General features: G+C 38.8%; 1 long non-coding RNA gene across 7 annotated transcripts; it reads right to left on the minus strand.

Annotated features, from left to right (window-relative positions):
- Window positions 1–2,077: 2,077 nt before the first annotated feature.
- LOC117980011 (uncharacterized) lies at window positions 2,078–27,382 on the minus strand. 7 transcript variants are annotated; one of them, XR_008625185.2, is made up of 6 exons: window positions 26,436–27,382; window positions 26,126–26,283; window positions 18,385–18,498; window positions 12,335–12,499; window positions 10,290–10,326; window positions 2,078–7,645 (listed from the first exon to the last, which is right to left on the minus strand). It is a non-coding gene; the product is annotated as an uncharacterized LOC117980011 (long non-coding RNA). The 7 variants fall into 7 exon arrangements; XR_004671136.3 differs by lacking the exon at window positions 26,436–27,382 and having other exon boundaries at window positions 2,078–7,119; window positions 26,126–26,402; XR_004671134.3 differs by lacking the exon at window positions 26,436–27,382 and having other exon boundaries at window positions 2,078–7,182; window positions 26,126–26,402.
- Between the last annotated feature and the right edge of the window lie 232 nt (window positions 27,383–27,614).

Below are 27,614 nucleotides of genomic sequence, written 5' to 3' on the forward strand. Positions count from 1 at the left end.
CTTTTGAGAAGTGTCTATTCGTGTCCTTTGCCCACTTTTTTATGGGTTTTCTTTTCTTATAAATTTGTTTAAGTTCCTTGTAGATTCTGGATATTAGACCTTTGTCGAATGGAAAGATTGCAAAAATTTTCTCCCATTCTGTAGGTTGTCTGTTCACTCTGATGATAGTTTTTTCTGCTGTGCAGAAGCTCTTTAGTGTAACTAGGTGCCATTTGTTAATTTTAGCTTTTGGTGCCATTGCTTTTGAGGCTTTTGTCATGAAATCTTTGCCTGTGACTATGTCCTCAATGGTATTGCCTAGATTTTCTTCTAGGGTTTTTTTAGTTTGGGTTTTACATTTAAGCCTTTAATCCATCTTGAGTTAATATTTGTATAAGGTGTAAGGAAGGGGTCCAATTTCAATTTTCTGCATGTGGCTAGCCATTTTACCAGAAATATTTATTAAACAGGGAATCCTTTCCTCACTGCTTGTTTTTGTCAGGTTTCTCAAAAATCAGATGGTTGCAGATGTTTGAGCTTACTTCTGAGATCTTTATTCTGTTCCATTGGTCTATGTGTCTGGTTTTGTACCAGTACCATGCTGTTTTGGTTACTGTAGGCTTACAGTATAGTTAGAAGTCAGATAGCATGATGCCTCCAGCTTTGTTCTTTTTGCATAGGATTGTTTTGGCTATATGGGCTCTTTTATGGTTCCATATGAATTTTAAAGTAGTTTTTTTTTCCCAATACTGTGAAGAATGTCAATGGTAGTTTAGTGGGAATAGCATTGAATCTATAAATTACTTTGGGCAGTATGGCCATTTTTCACAATATTTGTTCTTCCTATCCACGAGCGTGGAATGTTTTTCCATTTGTGTCCTCTCTTATGTCCTTAAGAAGTGGTTTGTAGTTCTCCTTGAAGAGGTCCGTCACATCCCTTGTTAGCTGTATTACTAGATATTTTATTCTCTTTGTAGCATTTGTGAATGGGAGTTAATTCATGATTTGGTTATCTGCTTGTCTATTGTTGATGTATAGGAATGCTTGTGGTTTTTGCATGTTGATTTTGTATCCTGAGACACTGCTGAAGTTGCTTATAGCTTAAGGAGCTTTTGGACTTAGACAATGGGTTTTCTAGATATAGAATTGTGTTGTCTGCAAAGAGAGACAGTTTCATTTCCTCTCTTCTTATTTGAATATCCTTTATTTCTTTATCTTGCCCTGGCCTAAACTTCTAATACTATTTTGAATTACAGTGGTGACAGAGGGCCTCCTCATCTTGTGCTGGTTTTCAAGGGGAATGCTTCCAGCTGTTGCCCATTCAGTATGATGTTGGCTGTGTGTTTGTCATAACTGGCTGTTATATTTTGAGTTATGTTCCATCAACACCTAGTTCATTGAGAGTTTTTAACATGAAGGGATGTTGAATTTTATCAAAGCTTTTTCTGTTTTTATTGAGATAATCATGTGGTTTTTGTCTTTAGTTCTGTTTATGTGATAAATTATATTTATTGATTTGTGTATTTTGAGCCAGCCTTGTATCCCAGGGATGAAGCCTACTTGTTCATGGTGAATAAGCTTTTTGATGTGCTGCTGAATTTTGTTTGTCAGTATTTCACTGAGGATTTTTGCATTTATGTTCATCATCAGGAAGCCTGGCCTGAAGATTTCTTTTTCTGCTGAATCTCCACCAAGTTTTGGTATCAGGATGATGCTGGCCTCATAAAATGAGTTAGGAAGAAGTCCCTCCTTTCCAATTGTTTGGAATAGTTTCAAAAGGAATGGTACCAGTTCCTCTTTGTACCTCTGGTAGAATTCAGTTGTAAATCTCTCTGGTCCTGGGCTTTTTTTTATTGGTAGGCTATTTATTACTGCCTCAATTTGAGAACTTGTTATTGGTCTATTCAAAAATTTGACTTTTTTGTGGCTTAGTCTTGAAAGGATGTATGTGTACAGGAATTTATCCATTTCTTCTAAATTTTCTAGTTTATTTGCATAGAGGTGATTTGTATTAGTCTGTTTTCACACTGCTAATAAAGATATACATGAGACTGGTCAATTTACAAAAGAAAAGTTTATTGGACTTACAGTTCTACATGGCTGAGGAGGTCCCACAATCATGGCAGAAGGCAAGGAGGGGCAAGTCATATCTTACGTAGATGACAGCAAGCAATGAGAGAGTTGTGCAGGGAGACTCCCATTTTTAAAGCCATCAGATCACGAGACTTATTCACTATCGTGAGTATAGCATGGGAAAGACTTGTCCCCATGATTCAATTACCTCCCACCCGGTCCTCCCACAACATATGGGAATTCAAGATGAGATTTGGGTGGGGACACAGCCAAACCATATCATTCCTCCCCTGTCCCCTTCCAAATCTCATGTACTCACATTTCAAAACCTATCATGTCTTCCCAACAGTCCCCCAAAGTTTTAACTCATTTCAGCATTAACTCAAAAGTCCACAGTCCAAAGTCTCATCCTAGATAAGGCAAGTCCCTTCCATCTATGAGCCTGTAAAATCACAAGCAGGTTAGTTACTTCCTAGATACAATAGGGGTACAGGCATTGGGTAAATACAGCCATTCCAAATGGGAGAAATTGGCCAGAACTAAAGAGTTACAGCCCCATGCAAGTAAAAAATCCAGCAGGGCACTCAAATCTTAAAGTTCCAAAGTGATCTACTTGATTCCATGTCTCAAATCCAGATGATGCCGATGCAAGAGGTGGATTCCCATGGTGTGGGATAGCTCTGTCCCTGTGGCTTTGCAGGGTACAGCCTCCCTTCTGGCTGCTTTCACAGACTGGCATTGAGTGTCCACGTCTTTTCCAGATGCACAGTACAAGCTGTCAGTGGCTCTACCATTCTCGGGTCTGGAGGATGGTGGCCCTCTTCTCACAGCTCCACCAGGAGGTGCCCCAGTATGGACTCTGTGTAGGGGCTCTGACCCCACATTTCCCTTCTGCACTGCACTAGCAGTAGTTCTCCACCAGAGCCCCACCCCTCCAGCAAATTCTGCCTGGACATCCAGGCATTTCCATACATCTTCTGAAATATAGAAGGAGGTTCCCAAACCCCAATTCTTGACTTCTGTTTACTGGCAAGCTCAATATCAAGTGGACACTGCCAAGGCTTGAGGCTTGCACTCTCTGAAGCCACAGCCTGAGCTCTAGATTGGCCCCTTTCAGCCATGACTGGAGTGGCTGGGACACAGGGCACCAAGTCCCTAGGCTGCACATAGCATGGGGACCCTGGGCCCAGCCCACAAAACCACTTTTTCCTCCTAGTCTTCCAGGCCTGTGACGAGAGTGGCTGCCATGAAGAACTTTGATATGTGCTGGAGACATTTTCCCCATTGTCTTGGTCTTTGAGGCTGCTGATCTTCGGATGGGGTTTTTGTGGGGACATTTTTGTTAATGCTGTTGTGGTAGCTTTCTGTGTGTTTGTTTTCCTTTTAACAGTCAGGCTACTCTTCTGTAGGGCTGCTGTGATTTGCTGATGGTTCACTTCAGGCCCTATTCACCTGGGTCCCTCCCACGCCTGTAGATGTCACTTGAAGAGGCTGAAGAACAGCAAAGGTGGTGGCTGCTTCTTCCTCTGAGAGCTCTGTCTTTGAGGAGCACCAACCTGATGTCAGCAGGAATGCTCCTGTATAAGGTGTCTGGTGACTCCTGTTGGGGTATCTCACCCGTCAGGGGCACAGGATCTGGGACCAACTTAACAAAGCACTCTGGCTGTCCCTTTGTGGAGGGGGTGTTCTGCACTTGGGGGAAACCCACTGGTCTGGGCTGCCTGGATTCCTCAGAACTAGCAGGGGGAAAGACTAAGTCTGTTGGTCCTCAGAGACCACATCCACCCCACTCCCTAGGGCTCAGGTCCATGGAGATCAGAGTTTTGTCCCTAAGCCTCTGGCTGGAGTTGCTGAAGTTCCTGGAGGGATGGCCTGCCCAGGAGGCATGGGGAAGAGTTTGGCCTAAAGATGCAGTATGTCTACGATCTGCCACAGCCAGTGTGCTATCCTGTGGGGAATACCTCTTAAGTCCAAACCATTCAGTCTCCCTGGCATTGCAGGGGAAAAACAGCGGACTGAAGCTGCAGGGGTGGCTGCTGCCCTACCCCCACCGCCAGGAGTTCAGTCATCTTAGGCAGCAGGCAGCTGCAGTGATGGCTGCCGTCCCTCACCTGGGGTGCTCAGTTTTCTAAGGCAGCAGGCAGCAGCAGTGATGATGGCCTCCCCTTCCCCTGGGAGCTCAGTAGTCTTAGGCAGTCTCCAGCCAAGTGGCTATTGAGAATCTGTGTGACTCTGTGGTTGGGACCGAATGCCCTGGTGGGATGGGTTCATGAGTATGATCTCCCTATCCACGGGTTGCACAGATCCATTGAAAAAGCATGGTTTACCAAGCTGGGTAGCACAATCACTCACTGCCTCCCTTGGCTGGCGGTTGCGGCTCCCCTTGCCAGGTGTGGCTCTCAGGTGAGCCATCACATCACCTCTCTTTTCTTTGCTCTCCATGGGTCATGTCAACCTACTAGTCAGTCCTGATGATAGAACATGGATACCTCAGTTCCCAGTGCAGGATTCACATGCTATTTTGGTTCTTCTTGGTGGGAACCTGTAACGGCAGCTGTTTATAGTAAGCCATTTGGCCCACTATTTATACTTTTAAAATTTTTTTTTTGATTGTTGTCTGACTTATACTTTTTATACTTTTAAAACTCTTTTTTTCTTTATTGTTTTCAGACTGGGTTATTTCAAGAGACATGTCTTTAAGTTCTGATATTCTTCTGCTTCATCTAGCCTGTCTTTGAAGCTTTCAAATATATTTTGTATTTCATTCATGGAGTTCTTTATTCTAGAATTTCTGCTTGGTTCTTTGTTATGATATCTATCTCTTTGGTAAATTTATCATTCATGTCTTGGATTGTTTTTCTGATTTCCTCGTATTGTTTTTCAGAATTCTTTTGTATTTCACTGAGCTTCTTTTATATCATAATTTTGAATTCTTTTTTTGGAATTTCATGAATTTCTTTTATATTGTGATCTGTTGCTGGACTTATTATGTCCTTTTGTAGGTATCACATTTTCTTGCTTTTTAATTTTTTTTTCAAATTTTCTTTTGGAGGGGGGTACTTTTTCCTGAAAATATATCAATAGTGTTGGTTGGGTAAGACCTTTTAGCTTTTATTCTGGGTGCATGAGACAGTGTAATCCCTGAATGATTTTTCAGCTGTGACAGCCTGAGTGGTATCTGTTATTTCCTCAGGTTGTTCAGGGTGCAGTTATTAGTGGAGGCTATGGTAAAATTTTGCGGCAAACAAGGATGCCAGGTAGGCCAGTTTTCAGACCCCCATGGTGGCAGCAGTGGGTAAACATGCCTGTTTTTGTGCTCCAGGGTAGCATACACTGTCATCAATGTTAATGGAATCAGATGGACTGATTCTTGAGCCTCCAGATAGCTTGCTCAGATGGCCTGAGTGGCAACATTCATCTAGGTAGGTGAGCGGATTCTTGGGTCCTGAGCAGTTTGCATGGTATATGGGTGATAGAAGCATGGTATATAGGTGATAGATAGCAGCAGCAGGATGACTCTCTTGGCCCTGAGTGGTGTACACTGGTGTTGGTGGTGACGTGGTAAGGGGTTGACACCCACAGTCTCAGACATGCAGCTCCCAGCCTTGCCACTCTCAGTAGCAGCAGCACTGCACAGGGTGAGGACACCCATCTTTCATGGGACAGTCCATGCATGGAGGCCACACCACATGTGGGGGTACACTCACAACTAACAGCCCCAAAAAGGCAGCCATTCAGCTCTACTGCCCCAGCCTCCTGCGGTAGCAACAGCAGCTGTGCCTACAGAAGTGCAAGGGGCAGGAGAAGGGATTCCATTTTCTATGTGTCGGTCCAAGTGTAGAAGCCACTCTGCCAGTGGGAAGGGATATCACTCTGTTTGCAAGGCTGAGCACAGTTTGTGCCACTGCTTGGAGCAGGGTCACTTCTCACATCCCCAAACAGAAAGCTCTCAGCCCAGAAAGCATGTGCTTTTGTTTCCTTTGTCCTAAGTGGTGCTGCCTTTTTGGTGATCTGAACTATCCTTTTTTTCTGGAGAGTAGTAATCCCTGTGGGCTAGAATACTGGGGATTCCACAACACCTTTCGGTCCAGACAGCACGATGACACTGTAGCTCTTTGGGTAGGCACTAGGGGATGTCAGTGGGGGCTCCCAAGTTGTGGAGATATGGGAGCTATGGTTCCCAGGGCAGGAAGCAGTCTTGTCATGGCTGTGTTCTCACATTGGTACCTTGCTGTAGCCACTTAGGTCTCAATGGGGTGAGTGACCCAGTTTGAGTTCCCTGTCTGGTTCAGTGCCCTCATGGGTTCTCCAAATCACTAGTGTTTGGAGCCTACACTAGTGTTTGTGTGAGTACAGGACTTCTCCCATGGTTAGGATTGCAGCAGTCCATGCTGGAGATGTGGACTGCTGAAGTTCTCTCCCTTACCTTTTCCTTACAACACTGAGCACCCCTGGGCTCCCAGTTGATCCCGATCTCAACTGAGCTGACCACTCACTTTCTTCTTCTATGCCCCAGGTGTTTCTTGTGGCTTTTCTGTTGGACTCTAGTGTTCTCTCCTAGATGTTCTGTTCCAGGTACAATTATCTATTCATAATTTTGATTCTTCCTTTTGGACAGGGTGGGTATTCAATGTCCCTAGTCACTCATCTTTAATATTTATTATATACAATATTATATAAAAATATAATATTTTTATGCACTTAAATTATCTGATGAAATTTTAATGCTATTCACTGCTAGCGGCCATACTTCTGCTTTTTCCAGTCTACCTTCAAATAATATTACTCTGCTTCATGTAACATTTAATTTTATTTCCTCCGAACTGATTTTTGTGCTTTGTTGTTATACATTTTACTTACATCAGGGTTATAGACCTCAAAATAATTCATTTTACTTAATTATATTTTAAAGGTATTAAAAATTAAAATTTCAAAGTGTTTTATATTCATGCACATATTTACCATTCTAGACACTGTCATTCCTTGTGTAAATTCAATTTTCCATCTGGCTTCATTTTTCTTCATCTTCAGGGAGGAACTTCTTTTAACATTTCCTGTTATGTTCGTCTGCTGACAACAAATTCTATCAGATTTTGTCACATTTTGTCTGGAGAAAAGGTTTCAGTAAACCTGGATATAGAATTATAAGTGAACAAGTTTTTTTGTGTTTTTTTCCCTTTCATCTTAGTTTAAGTGACTTTCCATTGTATCCTTCACATGTACATTGTTTTTTTTCTGATGAGTAGTCTGTGATAATTCACATTTTTTTAATACTGTACACATAAATTTATTTTTTTTCTCTAAGGTATATACATCCTGTTGGATCAAAACCCATGTCTTTGTCCAATCTCTGAAAACAGCTCTGCCATATATTTAATCCTGTTTTCTAATTGTTTATCAGTGGAAGGGTATATTAGGCTGTTCCTGTATTGCTATCAAAAATATATAGACTGGGTAATTTACAAAGAAAATATGTTTAATTGGCTCACAGTTCTGTAAGCTATACAGGAAGCGTGGTGGTGGCATTTGCTCAGCTTCTGGGGAGGCCTCAGGGAACTTCTACACATGGCAAAAGGTGAAGTGGGAGCAGGTACTTCACATGGTGAAAACAGGAACAAGAGAGGGAGTAGGGGGAAAGTGTCACACACTTTTAAATGACCAGATTTTCCAAGAACTCTCTATCACAAAGACAGTGCTAATCCATGAGACCCACCCTCATGATCCAAACACCTCCCACCAGGATACACTTCCAGCATTGGGGATTACAATTCAACATGAGATTTGGGCTGGGACAACTATCCAAAGTACATCAAAAGCTGAACTTAGGCCCAGTATATGGCATCATGGTATAAAATGAAAGTTTTGCCTTATTACTTTTAATTGGATGACAGAAACTGCATGAGGAAAGGTATGGAATCTTTTGATGTGATCTTCCTCAAGAAACAATTGTTTTGCTGGTCTTGGTAGTCACTGAGAGTAGGAGAAAATAACCTTAATCTTGTCAGGAACTAAAGTAATTTGCAGATCAGCTTTAGATTTTTGGGAGACCATCTAATTTCTGATTATCTGGTACTTTTAGAATTTGGAATTTCAGAAGTTTAGAATAAATTTATGGGCTGTTTAATAAGACCATTCACTATCAGCCTCTAAATGCCAATTTTTCCTTCCCAGAACTATAGCACCACCAATAATTTTTGTTAGATATTTAGAATTTTATCAACAGCTTTCTGTTTGCCTTCTCTACCTCCCAGCTTGATCTGCCTATAAAAGGAAGTCTTTTTTTTAAATATACTTTAAGTTCTAAGGTACATGTGCACAACGTGCACGTTTGTTACATATGTATACATGTGCCATGTTTGTGTGCTGCACCCGTTAACTCGTCATTTACATTAGTTATATCTCCTAATGCTATCCCTCCCCCAGCTCCCCACCCCACAACAGGCCCCAGTGTGTGATGTTCCCCACTCTGTGTCCAAGTGTTCTCATTGTTCAATTCCCACCTATGCATGAGAACATGTGGTGTTTGGTTTTCTGTCCTTGTGATAGTTTGCTCAGAATGATGGTTTCCAGCTTCATCCATGTCCCTACAAAGGACATGAACTCATCCTGTTTTATGGCTGCATAGTATTCCATGGTGTATATGTGCCACATTTTCTTAATCCAGTCTATCATTGTTGGACATTTGGGTTGGTTCCAAGTCTTTGCTATTGTGAATAGTGCCGCAATAAACATACGTGTGCATGTGTCTTTACAGCAGCATGATTTATAATCCTTTGGGTATATACCCAGTAATGGGATGGCTGGGTCAAATGGCATTTCTAGTTTTAGATCCTTGAGGAATCACCACACTGTCTTGCACAATGGTTGAATTAGTTTACAGTCCCACCAACGTGTAAAAGTGTTCCTATTTCTCCACATCCTCTCCAACACCTGTTGTTTCCTGACTTTTTAATGATCGCCATTAAAGAAACAATAAATTCTGTATGCTGGGCTTCATTATTCTACTCTCATCTCCAAACTATAGTCCTGCAAGTCTGCTTACAGTGGTAGATAACTTTTCAAGTTTGTCCCCCCAGTCCAGTGTGACTTTGAAAAGCTTCTCTGCCTCTTAGCAGCTACTGTCTCTTTGACTTCTTACCTCTCTGCACATGTTACTTTTGAATTGAAAATTGTGCTGGAAGAAAATCAGTGTAAAGTGATAGAATCACCAGAACACTGCAAGATGTTCAAACACTTTGGGTGGAAGGGTATATTTTAGCCCTCTTTGTTCTTATTCTCAGCAGAAGTCCCAGGATTTCATTCATTTTAAATGTTCAAATTTAAAAGGTAAGTGGGATGCTATGGCAAACCACCATTGGCCTAAATTAAGGAATGTTACAAGATATAGCCATATTAAATTGACACTATATCTGTTGTAGGGACTCTCATAAAGATAGATTATATTAACTATAATAAGAATTTGCTTTCCAATAGGAGAGAGCGTTATGCATGAGTACACTGTTGAATTTAAGAATAACCATCCAATATATTAATGATTGAGATATAAAAATTAAAACCTTCTCATTAGTTAATTTAACTCAATGCAGTTATCTCAAATATTTTTTAAAATAAAATAAGTAGTTAGAAGTAAAGGAGGGAGGAAAGAAAGGCAGGGTAGTACAAAGTGAAAAAAAGGAGGGAAGTTAGAGTTCTTATGTGTGCATTTTTCTTCTGTTACATTTTTCTAAATTGCATTATTTTATTGTTTCATTCTGTTTTTGCTTACTACATATATAGACTCTTCTCTGGAATATATATGTATCAGTTAAACTCTGTTTCTCTCATTAATCAGGAGACGCTTTGGTCTGAAATTGTATACATATTTGTTTTAAAATATGTATAAAGCAATATGCAATATATCTATGCTTTAAAATATTTTATATATGTGCTATATATTGTGTTTGCTTTAAAATATCTTAAAAATAATAATAATTTACTAGTTAATTTTGATTCTATTTAATTTTCATTTTGTGTTTTCATCAACAAAATTCTTCCTTGGATTCAGTCTCACCCTTTAGAATGTTAATCCTGCTGAGAAAAGAGATGCCTTCTTTCTTTTTCCTTTGTATTTCTAGCACCTATACAGTGCTTGGCACATAGCAAAAACTGAAAAAATATCTATTAAGGAAAAAAATGGAATAACACTGAGTTCCACAATTTTACCAAATGCCTGAATTGTAGGACAGAAAAACATATACCTCAGGCTGATATTGCCAGAATGAATCAGTGAAGGACCTAGAGAAAGAAAGAGAAAAAGGCAAACAATACTTTCTCAAAATTAGGCAAAAGTATCAAGCTCTACACCAGAGAATAACGTTAATTATCCAGAATTGTCTCTTTAAGTTCTACTTTGTTTTAAGTTGGAAACAGAGAAACTGATAAGCATTACATTGTAAACTAATCTTAGTTTCTGAGAATAGAGTCTTAAGAGAGCAGTTACACACACTGTGGCTTTTCTTCACTTGTGCTGGTGATGGCAAGAGAAAAAGCTACCATACTACCACTCAAGCACCTCTCTTCACTTTTTTCCCCCAAGGATAGGTGAAAGATATCACTCTTACACATTTTTTTAAAAAATGGTCTCCATCCTTCATTCACTCATGCACTTTGTACTTACTTCACTCCATCTCTGTATTCTTTATTCTAGAAAAGAAATTCTATTTACTTCTGATATTTCTTTACAATAAATATTCTAAATTTAAGGGAGGCTACGCTTATGTGAAAGGATATATATTTTACCTGGCTGAGTTTACATTTACAGAGATTAAGCCAAAATATACAATCATCTTTAGGTTATCAAAATTCTGAATGAGAAAGAATTCACATGAAATAAAAGAACTATTGTAAAATTTTTATCATCCTTCCTCAAAAATACTATTTTGTAACTTTTATAAATGCTTCCGTGCTTTTCCCTTATAACATTATTTTATATTGCATGAAATCCCAGGAGTACTTGGTGAGGATGTAAGGTCTGTTATTTTTCGTTCTTTTTACCCCTTTTTCACTTCTCATAAACTTCTGAAAAATTCTCCTGTATTACTAGTCACAGCCCAAAGGCAAACTTTAAGATTTTTTTCAAAATTGGTTTATAGTTCAGAAAGAAATTTTGAGAGGAAACATGATATTAAAAAGAAGAAAAAGAAAGCAGAGGAAAAAGGAAAAACTGAAAATATCAGAAATATATTTAGAAATTAACAATAATTTATGAGCTAAGTATTGGCTTTAAAATATCTTGTGAAATGACAAAAACATATACCCAGTAAGTAACCAAGTTTACCATGTGTTTTTTTGCTGCTGTTTGCTTGCTATAACAAAAGTATTTGCTTTTCATTTTTATCTCCCATTCTCTTTGGATTGTCACTACTCAAATTCAAGTCCATATCATGGAGGAGTCATATCTAGAAGTCATACCAAATTATAGAATTCATCTAATGTAAATGCTTTTACTTAATAGTCAAAGAAACTAAAGTCTTGAGAGACCAATCATTGTCAAAAATACACTAAGAGCTAACACTTGCAATCCAGTGCTGCATTTACCACAATAATAGCTTCCTAATTGAACTGCTACCTCCATTAGGAGTTTTTTCTCCTTTCTAACATGCATATTGCTTCCAGTTAAATCAATCATTTTATGTCTCAAGAAGTCTAGTAGCCAGTTAGACTCCTGTAGATCCCAATCTGTATGAAGCACTCCACAATCTGCCCCAAAGCTCACTTTTAACACTTATTTTCCTTTTATAAGCCCTCTACTTCAATCAAACTTGTATTTTCTCTTTCTGTGCCTTTATATAACGTCATTTTTTCATCTCAAATATCTTCTTATGTTTGTCAAACATTACATGTGACTCAACTGGAAAAACAAATCCTTCCACCACAGAAACTATTTATATCTAAAAACTCTATCAAGAGCACTGTATAGAGGGTAGTTTTACTACCATACCATAAATAAGTTAATTGAAACTCAGAGATTACATTATCTGTCTAACACAAAGCTACTAAAGTTTAAAAAAAATCAGTTCAAAATTAGGTGAATTTTTTTTCTGACTACCCCAGTATCATTGCTGAGGTAATTTAAGTTACAATAAAATATTTTGAAGCTTATTAATACAAGACTCTCTTACCTGTGTCAGTCCTAAAGCATGGTTCAAATTCCATCATTGTCTTAAAGGTTACACATACTAGAACACATATATGCTCATGAACACATAACAGGAGATGTCTGCAATGGAGCACAGTTTCTTACATTTTAATCAGTGACTGGGCAGCTTCTTCCATTATAACATTCCTCTCCAAGTGTGCTGCTGGCATAGTGAGGAGTTAAAAAGTAGATTACATGAATTGTCCTGTGCCTTTTCTCTCAGACATTGACGACACTCTTGCTGTAATCTTGATGCCATTAAATCCTACTCTGGATAAAGAGGAAAAATAGAAATTTCATATTCAAAACAATATACAGGAATTAAAGAAAAAAATTTCGTGAGACCGTGAGACATTAAGGATTTGTCCATTGGCTTCTCTTTTACTTGTATTTTAATTTGGTAATAATGATTTTACAAATGTTTCTTGAACTCATCAAGTTGAATGATGGCGTAAGCCCCATCAGATACAGTGGAATGTTTTCTGTAGATAAGTATCTCATATTATGATCAATTTTTAAACAATAAAGGCATTAATTTTTCCAAATGTAAATCACCCATAAGGAACAATATTTCTTTGGCCTACCATTTTGGCATACAGTACAACTATAGCAACAGGAAAATACTCTGATGTTGAAGGAAGTAAGAAGCCTTCTTTCTAGGACCTCACACTTCCTGGTAGGATCATGTTGTAAATCTATCTGGTGGAGTAGAAATTTTCAGAGTTGATGGTCTAGTCCCATTATTCTATACCTCAGCCTCTTTTTATAAAAAATACCTCTCAACCTGATAGGTATAAATAGGTAGATGTTAGTGCCTGTCCTTATTTAGAAACTTTGCTTCTATTCATTCACTGAGTTTTCTGTATTCTTTTCAAACTTCTCTACCACAATATTAAAAAAAATACAGTCCAGCCCTGCAATTTGTGGGCTAATGACAGTGTATGCTTAAAGAATTATTGAGTGAAGGGTGACATATTTTTATAAACAAAAATGTTATTTTTGCATAATTGTATTATTCATGCAAATTCTTTATCAATTAGGACAATTGAAATTGTTAGTTAAGAATATCTATAAGCTCAGTTTTACTGTGGAGATCTAAAAGAGACACAAATGATTTAATTATTGAATGTCAAATTGGCAAAAAAAAAGTCTACAGTAATGAAATATGTTTATGTTGCCCTCATGAAATTTTTATGATAGACCAGTATTTCTGCAGGCTTCCTCCTAAGAGAATACTGGACCCTTCTATAAGTAAGCAAGTTAATCCCACTTCTCTCTGGAATAGCTACCAGTTTACCTTCTTGTTAAAATGAATCACTAGCAAATAAGAATAATCCCTCACTTGATGTTTAGCCTGCTGGATGCTGCTCTGTTATGAGTGATTTATGATCATACCTTTAAATAATTATATTGGTCCTGTTATAATATTTCATCACAGCTAACAAGAAGATACATGCAGATAAATGTATTACAACCTCCCCTCTCTTCAAGTATTTTCCTCTATTAGAAATTAAACACCTCTAAAATATTAAACCAAAAATCTCTCCCCAGTGGAACTTAAAGAATAAGCCTACATTATTATAATTTTATTTTATAATTTACAAGAATCAAAACATTCATAGCTAATGTTTCCACAGCTACCTTCTACTAAATATAGATTGGAGTGTATTTCACATGAGAGAAAAAATTAAACTTTGCCTCTTTGTAGAAGAAAATGTAAGTAAAAGATCAGGAGAAATTGCTTTAGAAATCAAAATCATAAAATGGGTACTTAAAGAGGAAATTATATATTCAGCACTTCATATAAATTTTAGTAAAGTGGAAAATATTTTAAATAATTGAGATGGTAATGGTGATGATGATGATGATGATGATGACAATAATAAACCATTCTGTGGGGAGAGAAGACTATCCTTGCTTTAAAACAAAGTGCTGGAGTGCTGTCACATTTCAGAAACTACACATGAGAGAATTATTCTTTTGATAAGAGAACATTAAATAAGCATCCAGAAACCACAACAACTATACTGATTATAAGCCATCCCTGGCACTTAGAATCAATGCTCTACAACTTGCTCAGTCTCAATTTTCTCCTTCCCTTTTTTCCTAGGGTTCTATTTTTTCCAGTAAATAAAATCATGGCCATGGAAAGAAAAAACAATGCTGTATTTAGAAACAGAGGTTAAGGTCAAGTCTCCACTTAACAAAGAGAAATAAAGAATTAAGCTCAGGCCAAGGTCTCAAGTTTCTCAACTGCTTACATGGAAAAAAATGCAACAAAAGTAACATTGAACAATGATCTGGTTCATGCGAAAAGAATAATGTGCCAACATTTAATTAAATAATAAATGAGATTTATAGATAAGATTTATCCAGATTACATGATGATAACTCCAAATAGTAACTTCCATCTGCATTACATTTATTCAGCAGATGTGGCCAAGTAACTGCCTTTATTTTGGGGAAAATAATTAAGTGGAGTTAAGAATTGTATGCTACAATTATTTTTCTAAATATTTGTTTTATTAAATACCAATATCTCATATTATTATTTATACTCATATACTGTTTAAAAATATTAACATCAATTTGAATACTAATATTTGCAAATAACAGAACACTAAATTGACGTAAACAAGAAATATTATTTTCATAAAACAAAGTTGGAAGGTTAGCACAATTATTTCATGAAAACTCAGATTCTTACAACTTTCTGTTCTGCCATCCTGAGCATGCTGGTTTTTATCCTGATGCTCTTCTGCCTTATGGCCAAAGGATTGCTATTCAAGTATCACAGATCACAAAGTAATGTGGAAGACAAAAATGTTATTTTTGCTTTAGCATTTCTTTCATTTGGGGGAGGAACTTTTCAAACAATTCATTTCACACATCTTCCTGGCCACTCCTACAGCAATCATTAGCAAAAAGAAATGGGAATACCATTTAAGACTCTGACCAATTCTTCATTATTTTCCTGGGCCTGAGAAGGAACTGAAATGCCCTGACCACAGTATCTTTGAATTCTTCAACCAAATTACAGACTTGACAGGGAAAAAGAGGGAGTGGCTGATGGGAAAGAATATTAGGGTCTGCCCCATTCACATGATTTAAGTCCAATGATATTTAAATAAATATCTCAATCAACTTTTATATTTTTGCTTTTAAATTTTTAGTTTATGTTGGAAGTTTTTTTTCCACAGGATGTGTAATCATGTCATTTTCTTTCAAGCAAGGCTCTAATTTTCTATGATTAATTTATCCACAAACACTGTTTCTCTCAAATTCAAATATCAAAAATCAGGTATTTTTTATACTCCCACATAAATAAATACACACAGAAATCTATACACATAAGATTTTTAATTTAATCACATTTTAAAGTTTGGTTTAGAAATTAGTATTAAGAAATTATCTAAAACTTAGAAATGTTATTATAAGATATTTCAGCATTTCATTTCATTATCATACTGAAAAGCTGTTTAACAGGATCACCCAAAGAATACTTAATTTTCCAAAGGAATTTACTTTCATGTGACTTTGAAATTTACTAAAAAGTTAAGACCTCGGACACTTCAAATTTACATACTAATTTGTAGAACTTGTCTGAATTTTTTCTTCTGCTAAATACCATCACAAAAGTTATGGTTTTATTGCCCTGTAGGACACTAACTATCTTGTTGAACTTATGTAAAGTCTGTACTATATAATCTTTGTTTTTCTAATTCTCGTTTGGATCAGATTTTTCATCTCACTGGCTTCCTCCTTTATGTGTTGAACAAAATCTTTGAAATGTGATCACTGTATATTTGTATGACAGTCATGCTTTACGTTTTTGATAATTATACTTTGACATTAAAGAGTAAACTAATGAGAATCACTGATAATGACTTTTATCTTTGTCATATGCTTCAAATATTTAGAATCACTAAACTTAGAGATGTACTAACATATACAGGCAATCAGGTGTGACCCAGGAAGCCACTTAATTCAATCAGGAAGTTTTTTTTACTGTGCTAAGACATAAAACAAATATTTCTAATTCTTTTGTGCAAGAGTTGAATCTTATTTAGGATCTTATCAAAATTTCAAATAATACCTCAGAATTTTTCAAATTCAGAGATGAAGAAATAATATAAATAACCATTTTTAACTATAAATTAATTTTTAAGATATTAACCTGCTCCACTGAAATGTAGAGTAGAAAAATTAAAATTACCAAAGGGCAGAGAGGGAGGGGAGCAAACTACTTGTCATTCTTCTGTCCCTGTCAAAGGATTTTGCTGGGCAAAATAATTTAAGGATATTTTCACTGAAAGGTGGTAAGATAATTTCATTACACACTTCCGTTAAGTTTCTTAAACAGAAATTTTCTCCCAGTACAGAGCTGTTCATTAAAGAAGTAACTCACTTCTCAATTTCTATTTTTTTAAATAAATGTAAAAACAATTTGGCTCATTTTTTACTTATTTATGCCCTTAATTTCAAGCATTTTTTGTGAGAAAATGAATTGGAAACATAAAATTGGTTCAGCTGTTTCATCAAGTGGTGCTCAATTTTCTAATTTCTCTATCACAGACAATCAAAGCTTTGAAGCAACCTGTTATCTCTTTCAGAGGTGCCAAATTGTCTGTGAAAAACTTCAGGATCTTTAACCACCAGAATCTGCATTGCCAACCTAAAAAATGCAATCTCATAATCATGTTACTTGTATATGTTTGCTTTAAGACTTTCAAAGTTCGATTCTTATTTGACATCACTCTCCTAAAGGCAATCAGGCCGAATAAGTAAAGAAAATGACATCAAATGTTCTTGGGAGTGCTTATTTATTCTGTGTTTTAATCAGGATTATAAAATAAGAAAAACAAATTCAAATTTTGATGAGATTTCAAAATTCATAGTCATAGAGCAAAAGTAGCAAGACATCTGCATTGTAATGCAGAAAATATTTGTATTTTGCTTTCTCATTAACATATAAAATATAACTAAAAAGTTAAGGAAGAGGAGTAAGGAATAATTTGCAGATAAGAAATAGTGACCATGAATAAATTAAAATATTTATTTTGTCTTATAGGCTATACTTCTGGGTGTAAAATCATTGAAACAAGTCAAAATTCTAATAAATTGGGAAGGTGGAAAATTGGAAAAATGCCCTTTGATAATTACTAACAAGTATTAAGAAGAACCTATTAAGAATATCTTCTAAAAATAATAATTTACATACACAGTAACATGTGTTTCTTTTTACTTAGTTTGTTAAGCGCCCTCAATCTTTACCTACAAACCCTTGCGTACATAGGAGGGAATGCCAGAGTAGACTCTAACGGAATTCAAAAGAGAAAATTTATGCTTCTAGTCTTAAATCAACTATGACCATGTAATCTGCTTCAGATTAGAATAGTTACATATTCAGATAAAAAGAGAAAAAAGACAGTATATTTTTTCTAACTTTGTGTCTTATACTTAATATATATCCATGTCTCACCTAATTTTTCTTCATTTAACTGGTTGTACCAACAACCTCAACTACAAGGTTGTTAATCTGAATACTGTCAAGGATTGTTGTTTGTTATGCTTTCCTTCTCACAGTATAATCCAGATTGTCTCCTTACATCAGCAATAGATATAAGAGCTCTACTTTGCAGCAGTGAATTAAAATTTGATGCCCCTTTTTTTACTTTGCCGTAAACACTCCCTTCGTTTTATTCATCTTGATTTTCATAGCGATCCCCTTCTAATTTCTTTATCGTGCCTCACCTTGTTTGGTCCTCAATCCCAAATAATTATAAATTTCCAAGCTAGTTGTTTAACCAAAAATTAACCCTGAAATTAGTTTCCACCTATACAGGACATTGAACAGAAATAAACTACACTGTTTTAACTTCTTTTTCTAACTTGGCACCTGGATCAAAAGTCTGAGATCATTGTTTTCATTTGTGTCTTTAGCTGTGGCATACTATTGAATATATTGTTGATTATATTTGCCTGGCAAAGTTGAAACCCATAATTTAAATTGAAAGTATGATATTTAAATGGATATATTTCATGCACAATAATCCACAAAATATTAAGCTAGTTAGTGTCATAATATCACAGACCCAGGCTTCTGATTCAAACTGAGAGTTGTTTTCAATATGCTACACTATCTGCTTACATACCCCATCTGTTGAATTTTTAGCATCTGGCAACTCAAAGTATGGCCTCCAAATAGCAGCACCTTCATCACCTTGGAGCTTTTTAGAAGTGCTGAATCTCAGGTACCACTTGAAAAACTGGAATAGAGTACACATTTTAGCAAGATTGCCTTGTAAGTGCAATGAAGTTTTAAAAGCACTGTCTTAGTATATTTCACATATAAGCAAGAGTAAAACTCATCTTTCTTACTTAAATTCCAGATCAGGGTACAGTAATCCTTTTTCTTAGAAAAATAAATTTCATTTTACTTCAGTAAAAAGGCTGGCTTCTGTTATATAACTCTCTTATCTAAACTCTTTTGAAATTCGTTTATTCATTCATATTCATTTATTCTCATGAAATTATTAAGAACCAAATATGAGCCAGATATTATTCCAGGTTCTGGGAATTTCATAGTGATATAAAGAGAAAACCTTGCCCTTTTTGAAACTACATTATAGATGAGGTAGACAAAAAATATACAAGATTAATAACTAAAATATACAATAGGTTACATGGTAAAAAGTACAAAATATGATAACAAAGCAGTAAGGAAAAGTGAAGAATGTCAGAGCAAGTTTAGGGTTGCAAATGTAGAGAAGGTTGTCAGAAATTTAGAACTAAGTATTTTCTTTCAAAGCATATTTTCCTTTTTATGGCCTCAACTCCAATCTCCAAGTAGAAAATATCCAAGCCTAAACTTTAGCCTTAATTTCCCAGTGGTGTTCTGGCTCCAAACACATAACAATATTTCGATAGATCCCCTAACAATTTAACATAATAGATTTATTATCATAAAATTATTATAGTCTGATGTCTTTTGAGGACTCCTTTGACCATAATATTCTTTCCTCAACCCCTTCCAAAGCCTATGACTGGGGAAACCCTAAGCTTCATCAATTTGTGCAAATTCACAAACACTAATTCTCAAAGGATCTTTTTCTCTTCAGGGCTCCTTTAGGGCTTTGTCTGTGTGGCCTAAACACAAATCTGAAGTTCAACGCTTTTTCAAATTTTGAAAAAAAAAATCATCTTAAAAGCATTCATGAGCAATGTCAATTTAATAAAAGATTCTATAACAAAGGTAGAAAAGAATGTTTGCATTGCAGTCATAGGTTGGGTTTCCCAGAATGAGATTGCCTTACAGGGGGTTGATTGGAGAGTGCTATCAGGAACTACACCAGAAAGGCCATGACAGTGCAGAACTGAAAAAAGGAAGAAGTTGAATTGTGATGATTAGGTTGCAAAAAGGACCTCAAAAAACTGGAGCAGTGGGAGTTCTGAAGTTCAGATGGCCTTCTGGAGATGCTCATAAGTGCAGCAAGTGTTCAATACTGCTGCTTTAAACAGTCACCCTCCTCTATCTTTGCTATGGAATCTTCTATAAAGTTTGCTGTCATAGTATCACTTATGTTGTGTCAGGTCCTCCAAGAAAAAGACACCAAGAGAGGATTAGCCATTTGCCATATATTTAAATTCGCCATAATTGTGAGGGAAATTGGGAAAGAGTAAGAAGGAAGTTGGCAATGCTATGACACTTTGATGAAGATCTAATCCTAGTTAAAGGAGAGAGAAGATTGGGTAGAAGCATCTCAGATTCAACACAATTATAATAGAGATTGGCAAGGCTGTTAGGGAGTCCTTGAATCAAATTTGCTTGTCAGAGGAGTCCTCTACCTCCTATGACTAGATTTACCTTAGTATTCTTTACTTGGTAAATTATTGGCTGGGAATAGTCCATGGGAAGCATGGACTTAATTTCAGAGCTCAGACAATTAAATGCACCTGCAGAGATCTGCAACTCTGCAGATCTCTGCAACTCTGCAACTCATAACTGCCACAATGAGGTGCTAGAGTTGCTGTTCCTGAATCAGGGCATGGAGGGCATGAGTCTGGAATGTGAGAAATTCACTGGGATATCCCCTAGTGCTTCTTTCTCTGTGATGAGAGTAAGTGAGCATTTTTAGCAATCATGGACTGAGAACACCAAGGTATTGAGAGGCGTAGAAACCTCAGGAACGAAGATCTGTGCCCACGAGGAAATGGACCTAGACAGTAACAATCCCCACTAAGATGAATGGTCTCCGAAATGGGAAGTAGAGAAAGACGTTGAATATAGGTTGAATATAGATTATGGCATCTAATCTGTAGCAGCAGATACATTTCACTAACAATCTTAATTTAAGCTCTTATTTTAGATACTGAGTACAGCCACTATTTTGAAATGCCAGCGACAGAGTGGAATCTTTCATGCGCGTCCGTGTGAAGAGACCACCAAACAGGCTTTGTGTGAGCAACATGGCTGTTTATTTCACCTGGGTGCAGGCAGGCTGAGTCCGAAAAGAGAGTCAGCAAAGGGAAATAAGGGTGGGGCCGTTTTACAGGATTTGGGTAGGTAAAGGAAAATTACAGTCAAAGGGGGTTTGTTCTCTGGCGGGCAGGAGTGGGGGTCACAAGGTGCTCAGTGGGGGTGCTTTTTGAGCCAGGATGAGCCAGGAAAAGGACTTTCGCACGGTAATGTCATCACTTAAGGCAAGGACTGGCCATTTACACTTCTTTTGTGGTGGAATGTCACCAGTTAAGGTGGGGCAGGGCATATACACTTTTGTGATTCTTCAGTTACTTCAGGCCATCTGGGCATATACATGCAAGTCACAGGGGATGTGATGGCTTGGCTTGGGCTCAGAGGCCTAACATTCCTGCCTTCTTATATTAATAAGAAAAATAAAACAAAATAGTGTTGAAGTGTTGGGGCGGCGAAAATTTTTGGGGGGTGGTATGGAGAGAGAATGGGCGATGTTTCTCAGGGCTGCTTCAAGTGGGATTAGGGGTGGCGTGGGAACCTAGAGTGGGAGAGATTAAGCTGAAGGGAGATCTTGTGGTAAGGGGTGATATTGTGGGGATGTTAGAAGAAACATTTGTCATATAGAATGATTGGTGATGGCCTGGATATGGTTTTGTATGAATTGAAAAACAAAATGGAATAACAGAAGGAGAAAAACAGGTATAAAAGGTTTAAGAATTGGGATGACTCAGGATATCTGATTAAAGAGTGCCTAAGGAGATTCAGCATAGTCCTGCCAGCAAAGATTATTTATTTACTTCAAGAGTTAAGAGTGGCAGTTTGGGGATAGCACCAGGAGATATCAGCAGTGATGGCTTGGAGAAACAGTGTAAACCAGCAGTGAAAACAAGAGCAGGGCATGTATGAGTAGTTGAGAACGGTGAATAGGAGTATGACTGGACAAAAGATAGTAGGGATGACAAGTTTTTTTGGGGCACAGTCTAAGTTGGTCTGGTGTCGAATGAGACTGGGGCCTAATAAAAAGGAGCATCTATACAGGAGATAAATGGGCTGTACCTTGTAGCATTCTGAGGACAGGCCTGAATTCTGAGAAATAAAAGTGGTAAAAGTATTGTCCAGTCCTTTTTAAGTTGGTGGCTGAGCTTAGTGAGATGTGTTTTTAAAAGACCTTTAGTCCGTTCTACTTTTCTTGAAGACGGAGGACCGTAAGGGATATAAAGGTTTCACTGAACACTAAGAGCCTGAAAAACTAATTGGCTGATTTGACTAATAAAGGCTCGTCTGTTATCAGACTGTATAGAGGTGGGAAGGCTAAACTGAGGAATTATGTCTGACAGAAGGGAAGAAATGACTGTGGTGGCCTTCTCAGACCCTGTAGGAAAGGCCTTTACTTATTCAGTGAAAGTGTTTATTTAGACTAAGAGGTATTTTAGTTTCCTGACTTGGGCATGTTGAGTAAAGCTAATTTGCCAGTCCTGGGTGAGGGCAAATCCTCGAGCTTGACGTGTAGGGAAGGGAGGGGGCCTGAATAATCCCTGAGGAGTAGTAGAATAGCAGATGGAACACTGAGAAGTTATTTCCTTGGGGATAGATTTACACGATGGAAAGGAAATGGAGGTTCTAAGAGGTGGGCTAGTGGCTTGTACTATAGCATAGCCTGCCTTTGCTGGTATGTGGCAATTAGGCCTGGTGGAACTGCCATCAATAAATCAAGCGTGATCAGGGTGAGGAACAGGAAAGAAGGAAATATGGGGAAATGGGGTGAATATCAGGTGGATCAGAGAGATACAGTCATGGGGGTCAGGTGTGGTATCAGGAATAATGTGGGAGGCCAGATTGAAGTCCCGGCCAGGAACAATTGTGGGACTTAACAAAGAGTGAGTATAGCTGAAGGAGCCGGGAAGCAGAAAGTATATGCGTCAGATATGAGGAAGAAAATATATTTTGGAAGTTATGAGAAATGTAGAGAGTGAGTTGAGCATAGTTTGTGATTTTTAGGGCCTCTAAAAGTATTAAAGCAGCGGCAGCCTCTGCACGCAGACATGAGGGCTAGGCTAAAACAGTAAGGACAAATTGTTTGGACAGAAAGGCTACAGGGTGCGGTCCTGGCTCTTGTGTAAGAATTCTGACCACACTAACCATGCCTAGGAAGGAAAGGAGTTGTTGTTTTGTAAGGGATTGAGGTTTGGGAGATTGAGCAGGGAAAGCACATGTGTTTTTATGAGAATTATGCCGAGATAGGTAACAGATGAGGATGAAATTTGGGCTTGATTGAAGTAATGGGGGCTGTCTGTGAAGCCTTGTGGCAGTACAGCCCAGCTAATTTGCTGAGCCTAATGGGTGTCAGGGTCAGTCTAAGCGAAAGCAAAGAGAGGCTGGGATGAAGGGTGCAAAGGAATAGTAAAGAAAGCATGTTTGAGATCTAGAACAGAATAATGGGTAGTAGAGGGAGGTATTGAGGATAGGAGAGTATATGGGTTTGGCACCACGGGGTGGATAGGCAAAACAATTTGGTTGATAAGGCGCAGATTCTGAACTAACTTGTAAACCTTGTCTGGTTTTAGGACAGGTAAAATGGGGGAAAAGTAAGGAGAGTTTATAGGCTTTAAAAGGCCATGCTGTAGCAGGCGAGTGTTAACAGGCTTTAATCCTTTCAAAGCGTGCTGTGGGATGGGATATTGGCATTGAGTGGGGTAAGGGTGATTAGGTTTTAATGGGATGGTAATGGGCCTGTGATCAGTTGCCAGGGAAGGAGTAGAGATATCCTATACTTGCGGGTTAAGGTGGGGGGATATGAGAGGAAGACTCGAAGGAGGCTTTGGGTTGTGGAGAAGGGCGGCAATGAGATGTGGCTGTAGTCCAGGAGTAGTCAGGGAAGCAGATAATTTGGTTAAAATATCTCGGCCTAATAAGGGAACTGGGCAGGTGGAGATAACTAAAAAAGAGTGCATAAAAGGGTGTTGTGTAAGTTGGCACCAGAGTGGGGGAGTTTTAAGAGGTTTAGAAGCCTGGCTGTCAATACCCACAACAGTTATGGGGGCAAGGGAACAGGCCCTTGAAAAGAAGGTAATGTGGAGTGGGTAGCCTCCGTATTGATTAAGAAGGGGACGGACTTATCCTCCACTGTGAGTTACCTAAAGCTCGGCATCCGTGATGGTCTACAGGGCTTCTGAGGTGATCAGGCAGCATCGGTCTTCAGCCGGCAAGCCAAGAAGGAGTCAGTCAGAGAGCCTTGGGCCAGAGTTCCAGGGGCTCTGGGAGTGGCTGCCAGGTGAGTTGAACAGTCCGATTTCCAGTGGGGTCCCACACAGATGGGACACGGCTTAGGAGGAATCCTGGGCTGCAGGCATTCCTTGGCCTGGTGATCAGATTTCTGGCACTTGTAGCAAGCTCCTGGGGGAGGAGGTTCTGGAGGAACGCCTGGCTGCTATGGTTCAGGCGTTTGGAAATTCTTGTGTGCTGGAGATGTGGCTGGGGTTTGTCTCACAGTGGAGGCAAGGAATTGCAACTTTTTTCTGTTATTGCACACCTTGAAGGTGAGGTTAATTAAGTCCTGTTGTGGGGTTTGAGGGCCAAATTCCAGTTTTTGGAGTTTTATTTAATGTTGGGAGCAGATTGGGTAATAAAATGTATATTGAGAATAAGACGGCCTTTTGACCTTTTAGGGTCTAGGGCTGTAAAGCGTCTCAGGGTTGCTGCCGAACGAGCCATGAACTGGGCTGGGTTTTTATATTTGATGAAAAAGAGCCTAAACGCTATCTGATTTCAGATAAAGAAAAAGGAGCATTAACCTTGACTATGCCTTTAGCCACCTTTTTAAGAGTAAATTGCTGGGCAGGTGGGGGAGGGCTAGTCACGGAACGAAATTGTAAGCCAGACCAGGTGTGAGGAGGGGAGGTGATAAAAAGATTATAGGGTGGAGGAGCAGAGGCTGAGGAAGAATTGGGACCTAGCTCGGCCTGGCGAGGAGCAGCCTGGGGAGGAAGGGAGAGGTCAGATGGGTCTGTAGAAAAGGAAGATTAGAAAGACTCAGCGACGCTTGGTGTTGGTACTGGGGGGACAGGCAGGAGGGAAAGAAGGAAGATTTGGGACGAGTTGCAGTGGGTACAGAGACTAGGAAGGGACTGATGTGTAAAAGAATGCCTGGACGTCAGGCACCTCAGACCGTTTGCCTATTTTACGACAAGAATTATTTAGATCTTGCAGGATGGAAAAATTCAAAGTGCCATTTTCTGGCTATTTGGAACTACTGTTGAGTTTGTATTGGGGTCAGGCAGCATTGCAGAAGAAAATAAGGCATTTAGGTTTTAGGTCAGGTGTGAGTTGAAGAGGTTTTAAGTTTTTGAGAACACAGGCCAAGGGAGTAGAAGGAGGAATGGAGGGTGGAAGGTTGCCCATGGTGAAGGAAGGAAGCCTAGAGAAAAGAGAGAGTAGAAAAACGGAGGGAAGGGGTTTGGGGGTTCTTACCTTCCAGAAAAGTGGGAAAAGGGGTTGGGGTGCAGAAATAAGGGATTGGGGCACAGAGATAAGAGGTCTGGGTGCGGAAATAAGGGATTGGGGCACAGAGAAAAGAGGTTGGGGTGCAGAAATAAGGGATTGGGGCACAGAGAAAAGAGGTTGGGGTGCAGAAATAAGGGATTGGGGCACAGAGATAAGAGGTCGGGGTGCAGAAATAAGGGATTGGGGCACAGAGATAAGAGGTCGGGGATTGGGGCACAGAGAAAAGAGGTTGGGGTGCAGAAATAAGGGATTGGGGCACAGAGATAAGAGGTCGGGGTGCAGAAATAAGGGATTGGGGCACAGAGATAAGAGGTCGGGGATTGGGGCACAGAGAAAAGAGGTTGGGGTGCAGAAATAAGGGATTGGGGCACAGAGATAAGAGGTTGGGGCATGGAAATAAGGGATTGGGGGTTCTTGCCCTGTAGAAAAGCGGGACTTGCCGCTAAGGGTGAAGGAGAAGGGGTTGAGGGATACTTGCCCCTCTCCCAGAAAAGCAGGACTTGCCGCTAAGGGTGCAGGAGAAGGGGTTGAGGGGTAGTTGCCCCTCTCTCAGAAAAGCAGAGAAGGGGTAGAGACAAGGAGAGAAGGGGCTGGGGTACTTGCCCCTTCCCCAGAAAAGTGGGACTTGCCGCTAAGGGTGAAGGACCAAGGCAGGCGTTCCTGCGTGGTCTGACACCCTTGAAACGTGGGTGTATAATCAGAGACGTGTCCCTGCAATGATTAAACACCAAGGGAAGGCTGCCTTCCCAGTCTGTGACCGGCGCTGGAGTTTTGTGTCCACGGATAAAATGTGTCTCCTTTGTCTCTCCCAGAAAAATGAAAGGAATTGAAATTAAGGGAGGGATTGAAGAGTGAAAAGGAGAAAGTGGTTGAGGGACAGTGAGAGAGGTTGGAGAAGAGAGTAAGAAGAGGCCGCTTACCTGATTTAAAATTGGTGAGATGTTCCTTGTGCTGGTTGGTCTGAGGACCTGAGGTCATAGGTGGATCTTTCTCATGGAGCAAAGAACAGGAGTATAGGGGATTGATCTCCCAAGGGAGGTCTCCCGATCCGAGTCAGGGCACCAAATTTCAAGCACGTCTGTGTGAAGAGACCACCAAACAGGCTTTGTGTGAGCAACATGGCTGTTTATTTCACCTGGGTTCAGGCTGGCTGAGTCTGAAAAGAGAGTCAGCAAAGAGAGATAAGGGTGGGGCTGTTTTATAGGATTTGGGTAGGTAAAGGAAAATTACAGTCAAAGGGGGTTTGTTCTCTGGCGGGCAGGAATGGGGGTTGCAAGGTGCTCAGTGGGGGTGCTTTTTGAGCCAGGATGAGCCAGGAAAAGGACTTTTGCATGGTAATGTCATCACTTAAGGCAAGGACCGGCCATTTACACTTCTTTTGTGGTAGTATGTCATCAGTTAAGGTGGGGCAGGGCATATTCACTTCTTTTGTGATTCTTCAGTTACTTCAGGCCATCTGGGTGTATACATGCAAGTCACAGGGGATATGATGGCTTGGCTTGGGCTCAGAGGCCTCACAGAATCTGTATTGGATGTAAGCATATCTGAGCAGTGCGAGAGGTAGATGGTAGCCAACACAATGGATAAAGCACTCAATATTTCCTTGGCTTACTTGTGTCTTCACTTGGAATTGTGGAGAAAAAAATGCCCATCTCTCAGTAGTACTGTCCAGAAGCATATTCATCACAGTTTGTCAGAGGATACTCAGCAGAAGTGAGTCCCAACAATCCACTCATTAACACATTCTATGCTGGCTTTTTCTTTCTTCCACTCTCACTTTTCCTATTCTCTGGCTTTTATTTTTTTTTTTTTTTAATCATCTACTAAATAAAGTACTGGTATCCAAGTTTTTATATCATGGTATTTTGAGGGGACTACAAACTAAGATGATAAGAAAACTAGGCTTTGTTCTTAACTGTCAGGAAGCTTTTTAGATAGCATTTACTATTTTGGTTCCAGTCCTAAAAATTGTTTATAACCTTCCAGCAATATAGCTGGAAAACTGCAATTGTTCATTACTCTGATGGTCTCAGAATGTTAGTAACAAAATCATCTCCTATAGAGAGGAAAACATTTTAACCTCATGATTTTAGTTGGAAACTGATGGCCTATGTTATTTTTCATTCTTAATGTAATAACTATTTTGGTAGTTTTGAAGAAACTTCGCTCACACACCACAAATCATTTTAATTTATTCTCTTCTGGTCAAAACAGGTTAAATAGATTCAAAGAGCATGTACAGTTGTTTTTTTAGTTCAAAAAAGTTTCTATAATAATTATCTCGAAATATACTTATGAAACAAGGTAGTGATTGCAAAATGCATCATTTAGTGAAATAAATTATTTTTGTAGATTATTCAGTTATTCACATGCTAACTAGAAGGTAGGTGTCACAAATATTTAGGTGAA

This window comes from Pan paniscus, chromosome 3, assembly GCF_029289425.2.
Source record: "Pan paniscus chromosome 3, NHGRI_mPanPan1-v2.0_pri, whole genome shotgun sequence".
NCBI lineage: Eukaryota > Metazoa > Chordata > Mammalia > Primates > Hominidae > Pan > Pan paniscus.